The sequence below is a fragment of the Accipiter gentilis genome, chromosome 16 (genome assembly GCF_929443795.1).
Source record: "Accipiter gentilis chromosome 16, bAccGen1.1, whole genome shotgun sequence".
NCBI classification, from domain to species: domain Eukaryota; kingdom Metazoa; phylum Chordata; class Aves; order Accipitriformes; family Accipitridae; genus Astur; species Astur gentilis.
In genome coordinates, this window is record NC_064895.1 from 3,046,500 (window position 1) to 3,061,399 (window position 14,900).

Below are 14,900 nucleotides of genomic sequence, written 5' to 3' on the forward strand. Positions count from 1 at the left end.
ATTTTATTCATCTTACTGCAGTGCAACGTCAACATAATGGTGTGCACCTCACCTCTTTTAAGGCACATTGTTATATCTTGTGCCCTGTAGGTCATCCTCTCATTGGTGGCTGTATTATTTGTGCTGACATTCACTATAGGTGACAGTTTTACATTAACTTCACACCGAGGAGAGTACAGATACCTATTACTGAAGCGTGCTTTGAATTTTTGAACACAATGGAGAACTCTTGAGAAGAAACAGAACTGTGTTCTTTAAATTAGCATGACTTCACGCAAGTCAAAGGAGTGGTACGTATCACTCCTTTGAAGAATCGGGTAGCTGATTCTGTATGGGTAGTTAAATTTTCTGAAGGTGTGGAACAATGCGCAAAAGTCTCCTGTTGTGAGCTTGCTGCTGTCTAGCAGTACTTCTCCAGGGCAAATTTTAAACTGGGGGTTTTATTACAAGCATTTTGCAAATATTTTTAATATTTCTATATTTTAAATAGTGGTCTGCTCTGAAGCAAAAGTATAAAAGTCTGCAAGTTATTGACAGTTTTTTTCCTGTGCTGGCCTGGAACCAAAAGATGGCTTTGAGTTTGTGTAAACGTATCTGGCTCGTGAGCTATGGGGTCAGTTAGACATACAGTTCTGCCAAATTCTAATTTCACCTGTATGTCTAAATACATATTTGAAAAGAGATGCAGCATCTTTTGACATCTCCATTGTTAACCAGTTTGAAGGGCTCCTAAATTGCCTTACTCATGCAGCTACCAAGGATTGTGTTTGTCATAACAGGATCACTGCAAGACATGTGGCAGATGAGACTACAGAGACTGGAGCATAAATAAACCCAGTTCCTTCACTTTCAGATGTGAAATCCCTGTTTCTACTCAAAAGCCTTGTACTTCACACATACAAACTTAATGGTCTATTTTGCCCCGGCACTGTAACAACAGCATATATTGAGGTGATTATCTACTGAATAGTGTTAAAAAAAAAGTATTTCTGGAGTCACCTACAAAGAATAAACTGATGAGAAATAATCATCTCAGAAGCACTGCTGCTCGTAGGTATCCCTCAATGCCTCCTAATGAACCTGTTTCTAATTATTTAAAGACTGCTCTTTGCTGAAGCAATTCAGCTTCTTAGGGGTGGGTGCAGCGTTGCTACAAGTTACTACATGGTAACAGAGAGGGAGGTCAGATATCTGGGGGGAGTCACATATAAAAAAATCTACTGATGTAAAAAATCTACTGATGTGTGCAGCTTCATTTGGCTCCACTGAGACTACTCTCATGACTGAAGTGAAGCTTGCACTGTACAGACTCGGATGACGCAAGCTTGAAAGCGAAGTTAATCAGTTTCTAATGCATGTAAAAGCATAAGTTGTCCCATCCATGGTCTTATTCAGCTATTCTGTTTTTTGCTGTTATGTGTTTAAGCCTTAAAATTTACAAGAGAACCAGTATTACAATTCTGTAAGAAAAACATTTGGGAGGGTTTTTAGACATCTGATACTAAACCATTTATAGAAGAAGTCTGAGTATTAGTTGAGACTTAGCTTACTTGAGATTAAATTTTTCACATGGATGAAGTTGTTCTACAGGGCTTTTTACGAGTTTTTAATGTCCCATTAAATAATTGCCATTTCATTTTATTAATTTCCACTTCTTCTTACTCTGGTGTTATTTACTAGTTTTCCAATACTATGATGTACTTTATGTGATATTTGAATCACCTAATACAGGTGACATACAAGAATTACTCATTACGCTGCACAAGACTTGGTTAATTCCAAGTATTAGCTATTTAATCTATAGACTGCATTCATAGGTTCTTTTGAAGACATCTTTCGCCTTCAGCATTTTTATTAACATCATATTAATGTTATCAAAATGTATGACAAAGCTGTGAGCTACCAGACTCTGCATGCACATGTATGTACACAGACACGTGCGTGCACGCATCCTCTCTCAGGATAATTTGAGCACAGCCACAATGAAGAAATGCAGGGAACGTGAATGAAAAAGGGAAACAAGGACTGGATTTTTTTCTTTAAGACCTAAAGGATATTGATGGGGATTTTGAGAAGCACCTGAGAGTTTATTAGGTTTTTAACAAGATTTAAGCATCTAGGCATATTAAACATTTTTAAAAATACCTCAAGGAACATATTTTACATGTGTAGGATCTTTGCAAATACAACTATAAATGCTAAATCCAGCCATCTTTGAAATAAAGAGAAAGCCTTCAGTGGCCATTAGGTTGGCTTCAAAGGTACCTCTTCTCTTTCCAAACATACACACGCCTACCAAGAGACTGTTTACTTCTCTTTCTTGGACTGTTGTATTTTATTGATTTTCTTTTAGCAACTAATTCCGCACTGATAAATTCTTCATAAACGGTTTTGCACTAAGACTTCATTTTCCCACTGTTCTGCTATCTTCTGTGGCCTCCTCCCTTGCTCCCTGCTCCCAACTTCCTCTTGGCTGCTTTTCCTTCTCCACCCTGCAGCCCATCTATTGCATTGCAGCAATTGCCCATTTCTTCCACTCCTTTTGCCCAGCTCCTAGCCAGTTTAGATTTTTGAAGGGATTTCTTAAAGGTGTAGTGCCATGATTTTCACTAGGCCAGGGAGGCGATGTCTTTAAAACTGCTTTTTGTTAAAACACAATGGTAACATGTTAAGAATTAGACCTGACATTTAAAATTCTTGTTGTCTTTCTTTTTTTCTATGGATGAGTTATTACAGCTATTAAGCGTAGTGCAAAAGAAACAGTTAATTGCAATAGTGCTAATAATTATTCATGGAATCATAGAATCATTTAGGTTGGAAAAGACCTTCAAGATCATTGAGTCCAACCATCATCCATGCCCACTAAACCATGTTCTGGAGTACCTTGTCTATGCGCTTTTTGAATACCTGCAGGGATGGTGACTCGACCACTTCCCTGGACAGCCTATTCCAATGTCTGACAACCCTCTCAGTAAAGAATTTTTTCCTAATATCCAACCTAAATCTCCCCTGCTGCAACTTGAGGCCATTTCCTCTCGTCCTATCACCAGCCACCTGACAGAAGAGACCAGCACCCACCCTACACTTCAGGTAGTTGTAGAGAGTGATAAGGTCTCCCCTCAGCCTCCTTTTCTCCAGAGAATTGATGACACGTGTATGTAAAAGTACATAGAAATAAGCATAGCATTAACAGTACAAATCCACATTCAGGGCAGCACCTTAACTGACTTTACTGCTAGTTCTTATTTGGAGAGTTAAGGTCATTTGAATTAATTGTCCCCTGTAGTGGCACATCATGCTTGTTTTGAGTGTATTTACTCAGATTTACACTTGTGTGGTTGAAAATAGCATCAACTGTATGTTATTTTTCTATACACAGTTTCAAATCATCCTACACCTGAGGGCAAAGCCCTCTACTGCAACAGGTTTTGTCTTGATAGGTAAGCTGATTCCATACAATTTTTATTTTGTCTGTATCAATTTTCATTCCCAGGGCAAATGGTTATTTGCTGAAAATGGGATGAGAGTTTAAAACAGTCTGACTTTGTTTGATCTAAAGTTGAAAGAGGGTCAAAGCGTACCCTTGGTCCTTGGAGCTGGAGCTAACTTACTGCTAAATTAGAAGTGAATGAGATAAAATATTCTTCAACTGTTGTGTGAAAGAAGTAGAGCTGTAAAACTCTGGCTTGAAAAAAAACGTCTAATAGGTTTTTTTCCACTGTTATTTTGCCATGACTTGTATTAACTGGGATTTTGTTGTTCACTGATAAAATTATACTACATGTATGCAGTGTAACCTCACTCAGAAATTAAATTTTTAACTGTTGAGATTATTTTTTTTAAATCCCAGTGTCCTTCCTTGAGAGGTAGTAATATAAACCTAAGCTGCTAAAACATGCTAGCAGTCTTTACTGTATGAGAAAAAAATTTTATGCAAGTGATCATAAACAGTAAATTCTGTACAGTAGCTGAAGGCAGGTTAAAAAAAAATATTAATTGGCTCTGATTTTGTTATGATGGTGTTGTGTGCACAACTTAAAATGACCAGTAATTGTCTCACAGATGCACAGTAATTATAGTCTAAATGCAGATGCTTCCTTTTCCTTCACTGCCACAGGAGTCACTCTTCAGAGCTGTATTATGTAACATCCTACTTTGGTGCACAAACAGCACATCTTTATATAGCAAGGGACTCCCTTATCCATTTGTGTTTATATATAACACTACGCATGGGTATTATGTTAAAAGAATAGTTTGGCAAAGGCAAGTCTTCAAACGTTAGGAAGCGCCGGAATTAAGGTTACATATGCAGCTTTAATTCAGTCAATTATGCATCTGCGTTGTCATATAGACTTTAACTATATGATGGCATACTGTTTTTTTCACAGGATGTACTCTGTATTCATTGTAGGATGGAAGTGCTCTTAGGATGACTCTTATGCGTAGGAGTTCTGCTGCAGAAGTTGTAAAGTGTGTAAATGAATAAAACAGGAGATTGCAGGAAGAGAGAGGATCTCTTTAAAAAGCAGCGAGTGCTGCTTTGGAGATTGAAGGGTGGGCACAAGGTACTGTGAACGTGCTGAGCAAGTGGCTTTTAAAACACTTTTTATCTTCCATTTTCTAAGTGCCTGACTCAAAGCGTGTAGTTGGGTTTATAAAAGTACTCAAGCTGTCATTCACCACTGAACTCTGTGTGCGCTGTGGTCTGAGTATACCGATAAGTAATTCTAATAACTCTTAAAAATCAGAGATCCCTGGCGTCTCAATTTGACCTAGGTATCAAAATTGACCTTCTGGTTTCAGTTTGCATCCTGTGTAATGGCAAAGATCATTAGTATTTGTGAAGCAGTCAGATACTACTGTAGTGATGAGGACCACGAAACAGTCTATGAAATAATAATTTCTTCTTCACACCAGCTTTTGAATAGCATGAAGTAAGTTAAGTTCTGGGGCTGCCCGTTGAACAGAGGATGACAAAACAAAATACTGAACAACTGTTTATGGAGTGAGTATCACCCATCATTTGCACTAAATAAGAGCAAGACACTGGGGATGTAATAGTATACAATCACAACATTATGACTTCATCACGATGTACAAATAAACAGGCTGAACTGAGGTTGCATGGTGAACCTTGAATCTGGGATTTCATAACATTTTAGTGCTTGACTTTGCAACCTGAAGAAAAATATTGTAACAAGAGCTTCGTGTTTAATTTCCTACTGTTGTTAAAAAAGTAAACTTAAAAACAAAGCTCCATTGTGCAGCTCATCAGCAGGTTTTGACACTTGAACTACAACACAGAAAATTCTGCTATTGGATTTCAGGGAGAGACTGACAATATTTGTATTCCTCCATATGAATCAGTTACACAGGGGAAGATGTTTTTTTTTTTTTTCTAGAGGAGCTCTCAGATATTTGCTAATGGCCGGAGTTGGGGTGAAATTTCCATTTCCTGCCAGGCTCCTTAGGGGGACACGCTTTCTTGTGCTCACTCTTCCCAAGCGTGGCTCTTCCTGCCCTGTCTCCTCCAGCCTGTTCCTGACCAACGCTGGCTCCTTCCTCACTGCCCAGTCCTCACCCCTCTGCTGACCTCAGTCCTCCTCCTCCTCTCGGTTTGTCGGTCCTTGTGTCCCTCCTTCACGTCACGGCCCTTCCCAGGCTCACCCGGTCAGTCATCTCGTTGCTCCGAGACACTTGTTCAACCAGTCTCTTTGATTTCTGTGTCTCCCTGTGGCCTCTGGTTGCGTGCTCCATGCATACCTTCCTTGGCTCTTGTCTCTCTTCTCGGAGACGTTCTCCGCACACACAGTTCCTACCCTCCTTGTTCATCGGAGTACCTTCTCCAGAGCCTTTTAGCGAGGCAATACCCGTTTGATGCTAGCACATCGGATCCTTAGCTCTCCCAGCATCGAAGGTTCCTAGTCCCACTTGTTACCTTGCAGGTCCATATCTCCTCTGGTCTTCATCCACAGAGCCTGCTGCTCCCTTGAACGCTTCACAGCTGCAGCTCCCAGACTCTGCCAGTCTCTGTGTTTGTCCCTCAGGCTGTCAGTCCCAGAGTTATTTCTCCAGCCCTTTCCTCCAGTGCGCCAGTTCCGGTGTTTGTCCTTTCTACATTCAGATCGTATGGCTTCTTCCTCTAAGCACGGCGGAGTGAGTCACAGAGAGCGTAAAAGAAACGGTCTCCTGCCTGTCAGGTCTGGCGCATGCCCTCCCCTGCTCTCCGTGCCTCTTGCCCACGCTGCCATCAGCCTGCAACCACAACAGGTAACTATTAGATCGAAAGACTAGTTTTGCCTCCACATCTCCAAGCTGGAAGGATCCTGCTCAGATCCGCAGCGGGGATGGTGGGTGTCCTGAGAGGGGAGGTAAGAGCTGCGAGGGTGGAATTTGCTTGGTCGCTCTGTGATGATGGGGTATCGCTCCTGCAGCTGTAAGAGCCTTGAGAGGCTTTGTTTAGTGGGTGCCAATCTGAAGAGATTTTCATTGAAATATTCAAAACACGGCCATGTTAATAATAATAATAATAAAAAAATAATCTGGCAAAATCACATTGGTAGTCACCTGTGCCCTAGGAATAGTTAAATCAAACTATTTAACTTTGCAAAGAAGGACTACTAGCAGATGAGGAGAGATTAAAAGAAATTGACTTGCTCAGCAAAACCAAAAAAAGGCTGAGAGGTACAATGCAGGCTATGAACACATCAGGGAAGCAAAACCGGTATTTAAGGAAACGAACGCTGTTGTTGCAAAAAACCCAAAAGACCAGGAATAAGTTTCAGGCAGCAGCTAGAGGAAGATTACTTGGAATCAAGAGAGCAGTAAGTTCTGGAGCAGCTTCCCCATCAGAGCAGGGAGATCAAACCCAAACTTTAAAAGCTTTACTTTATACTCCCTGACACCAGGGATAGCAGATGATATTTGTATCTCGAAGACTTATCACTCTGATAAATGTAGGCAGATTTTAAATGAAGATGGCAAAAGGCCTATGTCTAGTTTAGAGGATACTTGAAGTAATCCATCCCAAAGCCTAGAGTCTTCTCAAAAAAAGATCACTGGGATGTTTTTTTAGTGTTGACAAATAACTGCTGGGTATTTTCATCATCTTGCTCTCGGGCTTCTCAGTCAGGCTTTGACTAAAAATTTTCAAGAAAATGAAACTTTGGGCTGGGAATATTTTCAACCAAACATAAGATAAGGCAACTTAAAGTGGATTTTGTAAGAGAAAACAATCTGATAACTTAATTATTAACAGTATTACTAGTGTTGTGTAATTATAAGAACCTGTATTTTCGAATAGTTAAATGTTGATTGATTGCTGGATCAAATCTTGAAACTTTGTTTTAAAACATGGGATTGAAACAGTTTGAAAAGAACAAATGAATACTTAATTCTATAAGGAGGGAAACTTATCAGTCAGGAATGTTAACAGTTGTTACTAAAAGCAGAATATCAATACTACTTTTTTAGATTTTCATTATGCCATTTTAAAAAATTCTTCCAAGTCCTCCTTTTATTTTTTCCTTGAAAACAATCTGTGCCCATGAGAGATTCAAAAGCTACTTAGAACTTTAATATGTTGTTTGCTGGCCAGAGTGTTTTCATACTGTGATAAACAAAATTACTCCTGCCATAAAAGGTATGCTATCAAAACATACATATAATATAATACAACCTACAATGAGAAGTTTAGAAGGCTGAGGAAGGTATTTGAAGATAGACGATTTCTTATTCCAGACTCTTCCTTTGTTACATGGTTGGCCTTATAGGTGTAGTAAGCAAATAAAACTGTGTGCCATCCTCAAACCTTAGTTTTTCTGTTAAGTTATTCTCTTTTGTGTCTGGCAGACTGGGGGGGGGATCTGAATAGATGTGAGATAGCTGCAATTAAAAATTAATACAAAATTTATTTTTAGGTAATGGGAAGACTTTTTGCAACAGTGATATACAGCAGACATCATTCAGAATATGCATTTATTTTACAGAAATAATTCATAATTTTGAGACCATGAAATCCTGATATTTTAGGTATTAATGTCTATGAAGGATTAATTTTGAAACATGATAATTATAATGGAACTAGCACTTATCTTGCTGATAGTTTTAGCATAAAACTCAACTAAAATGTCTATTCCCCATGCTGTAGCTTCCCAGATACTCAGAGCTCAAAATATTATCTTTCCATCTGCAAAATCTTCAGTACCTTTCTGTTGGCTTCTATAATGTAGGTAAACTATTTCAAGATTAAATCCTGCAATTCATGTTGAAAAATGTAGAGGAAATAGGTGAGGAATAAAAGAATGGATTAAATATGTAACATATCAGGGCTGTCACGTTGATGATATTACTAATTTTCCAGTGATATTCAAAAGGAATCCACATTTTTGTTAGCATAGTTTTACTAAGCAGCTTTTCAAGAGAACTGCTGGTTTTGGCACAACACGGCTGGTTTAATCTGAATGTTATTTGGCCCCATGTACATACAGGTCTAGGTTACACTGAATGAAGTATGCCTTGCTTTTCAATTTATTCATTTGAAAAAGAAAAAACCAATAATCAGGATTTCCTTGCACAGCAACATACCTTTAAATGCCTTATTTTTCTGTTGTGATAGCTATCTTCCTTGGTGGAAGTTGCTGAGATCTGTGGAGATTATCTTGACAGTCTCTGATTCCCCAGCTCCTTCCACAGTTAACAGGGAGTTACACATGTGGAGCATCTCTCAACTTTCTGCTCTTGAAAAAGATCACCAATAAATGAAGTAAATGAAACAGAAACTCTACTTGTAGCATAGTACTCACTATTTTCTTTTTTTTAGCTACTAGAAGATGGTATCACTTCAGACCAACAAATACTTGAAATTTGGTGTATCTCTGCAGAATTGGTACACGAGGTGCATTGTGGTTTCTGTTGCCTCCATTGCACATGTCTCATCCAGGGACTATTTCAATGTTTTACCCAATTACTACCTAAAGCAGAACGTATTAGCAATCATCGGAGCAGGGATCAGAACCCAGCACTTCCTTCTCCCCAGAGAGAGCCTTGCATGCGGTAATGCAGTACGCTACGCTCCCTGTTTCTCATTCCACACCAAGAAATCTTGAGGGGTTGGGGTTTTTTTTGTTGTTTGGTTTTTTTTTCCCCCACCTGTACCACTTCCAGGAGGTTGTTGCAGAATAGTCTTTAGGCTGGCTGCTGGGAGCTGAGGGTTTCAGCCTAGGTTTCAAGCTTCTTAAAACAATAAGGAAAAGGCAAACAGCTGATTCACTTCTTTTATGGTTCAAAAGAAACTAGTGCTCTCTGCTGTTAGGAAAAGATGACCGAATACCACTTTCAGGAGAAGGCTTGGGGGTGTCTTACATCCCTGAAGAATGAGATGCTGCATCATCCTGGGTGACCAGGTTTTTCTGACTGCTTAGTTCCTACCAAAAACTCAGTTTTGCATCGTGTCAGTTTCAGATGTGGAATTAGATGGTTATCCAATAAACATAGCTTCATGTTACAAAACTGTATTGCAATGTCCGAGTACATACGTGGATCTAGCCCTTTATCCATTTTTAATTTCATGTCCTCAAATAACCTATTTCTTTCATGAAAGTTGCCTCCATAATGTTATTTTCAAAGTGGGGGAATGGTAGGGATTGACCTACTAGCATCCAGAAAAGACTCCATCTCCTTCTGAAAACCTATGAAAGCATCAGAATTTCCTTATATAAGTACAGTCACAGGCTCAAAATGCATATGATGAATAAACACTGAATGCTTATTTCCACCTTCTCCTACCTTTGGAAAGAAAGAATGTAAATTCTCTCCACAAATCAGTAATTTGTTTTGATGTTTGAAAAGCCAACCTGTTCACAGAGGTAGTTTAACATAGAGTCAGACCCATGATGCTCAGGAGTTTCACATTTAGTGTATTTGCCTTCCAGCTTTCTGCTTATTGCTTTATAAAATTAAATACAAACACAGAAACTCTGTAGTTATGTTTGTATACCCTGGTAATGTAGGCACTTTCAAGCATGGACGTTCTCTTAAATGACTGGCCCAGAACCAGAGAAAAATATTCATTTAATATGGCTGCATCTCCACTGGTGGATTATTTTTTTTTTTTTAAGCTTAGCATAGTTGGTTTTACATTGCCCTTGATTGTATTTTCATTTGTGTGTCTGCTTTGAATTTTGATCATTTCTGACAATATGCAGTCCGAAGGGACTCACACAGCCTGATTACATACATTGGATATTTTGTTTTCTGCATTGCATTATCATCTAATCAGGTTAAAGTGGTAAAGATTTACTAATGGGAACATTCAGTTGCCCTAGATTTTGTCTTAAATTTATTAAGTTATTTTACTTTAAAAGTTGATCCACTTTCATATCATACAATCTGGGATGTTAAAGGACAAAAATAGCCTGTTACATTCAGCTGACATTCTGAATTATTCTAAACTAGGAGGGATTTTGTTGAAACACACTCAGTAAATCCATGATTCAAACACTCCATTTCTGTTCATATTTATCCATTGCCCTTAATGAAAGAAAGGAAAATGTATTCCAGGAATTCTGGGATAGTTTAGTGTAAGTGAAATATAAATAACTCTTAACTAAACTGAAAATTAAATTTCAGTGAATGTTGACCTGTACTTCCCAACAGCTTCCAAAAACCAGCATGAAAGGACTCACTGCAGTGGAAAATCTTCTCAAAGATAAGATGTGAAAGTACAAGATATTTGATTAGAACTCAGTTGGCCAGCACAATCTCCGCTGTGTCATAAAGTCAGGAAAATTTTGCAATACAATAGTAATTCAGTATCAGCCTCTCGGTTGCTTTTGCCAGCTGGATTGCTTGATGGGAGTTTAAAACCTGACCTCTCCTAATGCTTCCGCCTCGAGGAATGACAGTGCAAAACCCACTGGTGTTCTTGAGGGTATCAGATCCTATGTAGGGGTGGCTTATCGGATATATGGTGCTGTGCGTTACCTTATACTATTTTCCAGCTACATCGTCTTCCACCTAGTTTCCACCTGATCTTCTGCAGTGCCTCACCTATGACGAACAATCCTTCTTTCCCTCCTCAAAGGAAATCATGCCTTGGTACACGGCCAAATCCCTCTTACAAGGAGTATACTAAATACTTCTTTGAAATCATCCCCATTACTGGAAACCAGCTCTCTTTTATAGCACAGTAGCAAGGCTGACTCTCAGGCGGCTGCTGCAAATCACCTGATTACAGAGAAAACCATAGACACTGGCAGAAATGACGTTTGCTCTCCTAAATGCTTGTCCTGAGCACTTTGCCTCCCGAGGCACAGTGGTGAGGACTCCCTGTGCAGTTTGCACCCTCCTGTGGTACTGACGGTGAAACGATGCATTAAGTTTAATCCCGTACTTTGAATACAGACAAAACTCTGCTTAGATTTGCTTATGTATGACCAACAGGCTTCAATGCACAAGCTGTTACATGCATAACTGCTATGCAAATGCAACATTTCCCGCTGATCAACAACAGAGGCTACAGATAGGTCTTTAGGCTAATGAGCAGAAGGATGCATAATCGGAGGCATAGAATAAGGAGCTATAGCATCTGGGCTGTGACCTTACGGGCCTTCAAGCTAAGAAGGGTCAAGACCTGACCCTCGCTAAGTCCCAGAGTAGGCTAAGTAAGGATGTGTCTGATCAATATTTTAGTGGCTATAAAAGACACTTCACTCCTGTAACTCAAAAAAGTGTTGTGTATTATTAACAGTTATGTTTTTTACTTGCATACAGCAATGTGCTTTATAGAAAAATAACAGAAGTGCCTTACATATTTTGATTTTAACAGAATATAACCGATGTTTTTTCACATGCTGTCCTAATTGGCCAGGAACCCTTTTCAGGATAGTACAGATGTTCTGCATTATTTTGTATTTTTTAAACTGGTTAATATGGTTGCTGTAATCACAGAATGCTTATTTGGGGCTTACAGCTATGGCATGGAAAACGTGTTTGCTAGAAACAAACAATCCAGTAGGATGAGTGGTAAGCATGTTGTGAACAGTGGCTGCACAAAAGGAGAACAATTACAGACTTCTGATCAAAGCTATTAATTTACTCAAGCAAAGCAGTTGTTCAGTACATTATAAACGTCTTTGGAATAGCAAAGTCATGATTCTTAAAAATACTAACGTGCTTAATAGCTCTGTGTATGCATTACTCAGTTGTATCTCCATGCTGAATAAAAAAAGAGGACTGCAATTAAGTTAGAAGTTGGCATTTCTTAGATGCCAGTTTGCTAGATTTTGCTATTATGAAAAATTCCCTTCTGAGCTTCCTACCTTGTTCTGAAAATAAGATAAAGTGATTCCCGAAGAGTTAGTAAACTAACGTGGGTTTTGTTCATTCATTTTGATATGCATGCATTAAGTAAGACAGAATGACTACTTAAAAGAGGAGAGCTAGTTGTAATATACATAGATGGCAAAGACTGGTTTACCTTTGCCTGCTCAGTTTGATTTCTCAAAAATACAGGAGTGGGGTCTTCTCACATAGCTTATCTTCCAGTATAGTAGCATAGCTGACCAGAAGGACAGTCTCCTTATCCCTAAAATTGACATCTCAATATTGAGTATGGAGAATATGTTCAGCTGTGTATATGAAACAATCACTCAACAGTGCTTTTGGTTTCTAAGGGTAGGAGGAACTAGAGGAGTTGTTATTATAAAAAATAAGAATGGGCTATTAAGGCCTCTTCTGAGAAAAGGAAATCCTACTGGATATAAATTACAGCATACTTTCAAAGATAAATCTGAGACTTGAGCGATCTTTCTTCAAAGCTTCAATAACAACTGCTATTGTACTTTGTCCTTGCATATTCCCAGCTGCTACATAAATAGTAACAAACTGTCGCTATAGCACCCTTACAACACCGTGTCTGGGCTCTTTCCATTTTTGTATTATAAACTAGAAACGAAGAAGGTGAAGAAATTGAAAGGCAAAATTGGTCTCCATAGGTCTGTGTGATCCAAAGGTACTAAGGGTTGCTGAACAGCCGATAGAAGATACAGGCCCGAAGCAGGATGCTCAGAGCTGGGATTAAAGGGAACACTTTCTCTTTGACGGCAAAAGCTGGAGCTAAGGGCACGCCACAAGAAACCTAATCCCTGACTAAGCACATCAGGGGCCTGTTAGCCCCAGCTGGTACAGCAAAGTGCCCTCCATGCCCTGCAGCAGGCTGTGTACTTCCAGCTCCCATCAGGAAGACACCTGTATGTGACCATCCCGCTTTATGAGATCCTACAGAGTTTTAGCTTATTATATAAACTGGCAGCAAAATATTTCCTAGCACTAGAACTAATTGCGAAGGCAATAAGAGACATCTCATGTTTCTGTTTTTCCACACTTATCTTGCTCTCTCCACATCACAATACAGTGAACAAGAATTCAGTTAATTGTTTTTTTTGTATTCATTCCCTCCCTCTCTCCCCTTTCAAACTTCACCATGAAGTACTGTAGAAGGAGAAAAGAGGATTGGGATAGACACGAAGGAGGTCTGGAGGAGCAACTACTAATAAGAGATCCCCTCTTATTTAGCGGATTATTTAACTCTATGTTATTGGCAGGTTTATGCATGGTGAAGAGTGCATCACATTGTTACTCTGGATTATGCAGGTTTTGAGTTTTAAGATGGGTAAAATACCCCTCAATGTAATAATGATTCACTTGTCCACCCCATGAGAACTGACAGTAAAAAGGTTCACACAGCAACAATAAATTTTATCAGATCTCAGTAAAAGTACAAATTTCCCCTGTAAGTAAAGGTACATTTTAAGCCTCTTACGGGGGATAAAAAAAAAAAAAAAAAAAAAGGGCTACAAGCCAAGCCTAAAATAATATCTCTTTTAGCATCAAAAAATTTGGAATCTAGGTGGGCTGAATAAGGGCTGCCTGCATAACAAAGTACACTACACCTCTCCAAGTTGAGAATAGCACACCCCTAAAAATTAACATCACACCTGGACCAGCATCAGGTTACACTTTTGCAAGGCTGGTCACAGTAGCTCCCACATGAAATCACAAATCAAATCCATCCTTTTCTAGTCAGGTGCCCGGGAGAAACCACCAGTCTTTCCAATCAGAAAACGCAAAGGAAGAGAAATAGCACTTTGCCCCCATCGTGTCTTGATAACTCGTGTATAACGCTGTATCCTAAATTCTCACGGTGGTGTTGCAGGTGGTTACCGTTCACACATCTCCGTTTCCCACTTCGGCCTAAACAGGGAAGCTAGAAACGGCAGCATCCCTATCCCTGCAACTGCATCAGTGCTTATTTCTGCTTCTGGTAGCGCGGGTTTTTTTTGGGAAGCTGGGAAATCTGAGCGCGGATACAGTCCATAAGCCGAAATCATCCGTTTGTTTGCCGAAACAGTCTTGGCAAAGCGTGACCGAAAAGTCGTGCCCCGCTACCCAAAGGGGCTGCTCTGAGGAACAGTATTCCCTCCCTCCTTCCTTCCTTCCCTTCCCTCTAGCCAAGCCGCGCCGGCCTCTTCTGGGGACAGCGGGGCAGGAGGAGGGGGCGCGGGGCTGGGGGTCCCCAGGAGCCCTCCGGGGGGGGGAGTGTGTGCTTTCGGGCGTGGGTCCTTCCCAGAGCCGGATTTACTGACCCACCTCAGCGGCAGATCTTTTTCTTGGCCTGCCGGGGGAGCCAAACGCTATCGATTTGTAGCTCGCAAGGGTTGTGGTTTGTTTTTTTTTTTTTTTTTTTGGTTGGTTTTTTTTTTTTTTTTTTTTTCGGTTGTTGTCGCTGCCGGGTTTATTGTTGGAGAAGCGGGAGGCTCATTTGCGAGCTGGTTGCCCAGCCGCAGGCCTCAGCTCTCCCCATACCTCCTTCCAAAATGCATTCCCGCTAAAGACCGCCT

General features: G+C 39.9%; 1 protein-coding gene across 11 annotated transcripts in view; it reads left to right on the forward strand.

Annotated features, from left to right (window-relative positions):
* DST (dystonin) overlaps nucleotides 1-14,900 on the forward strand; it is a 309,801-nt gene that overhangs the window by 19,119 nt on the left and 275,782 nt on the right. The window lies entirely within an intron of this gene.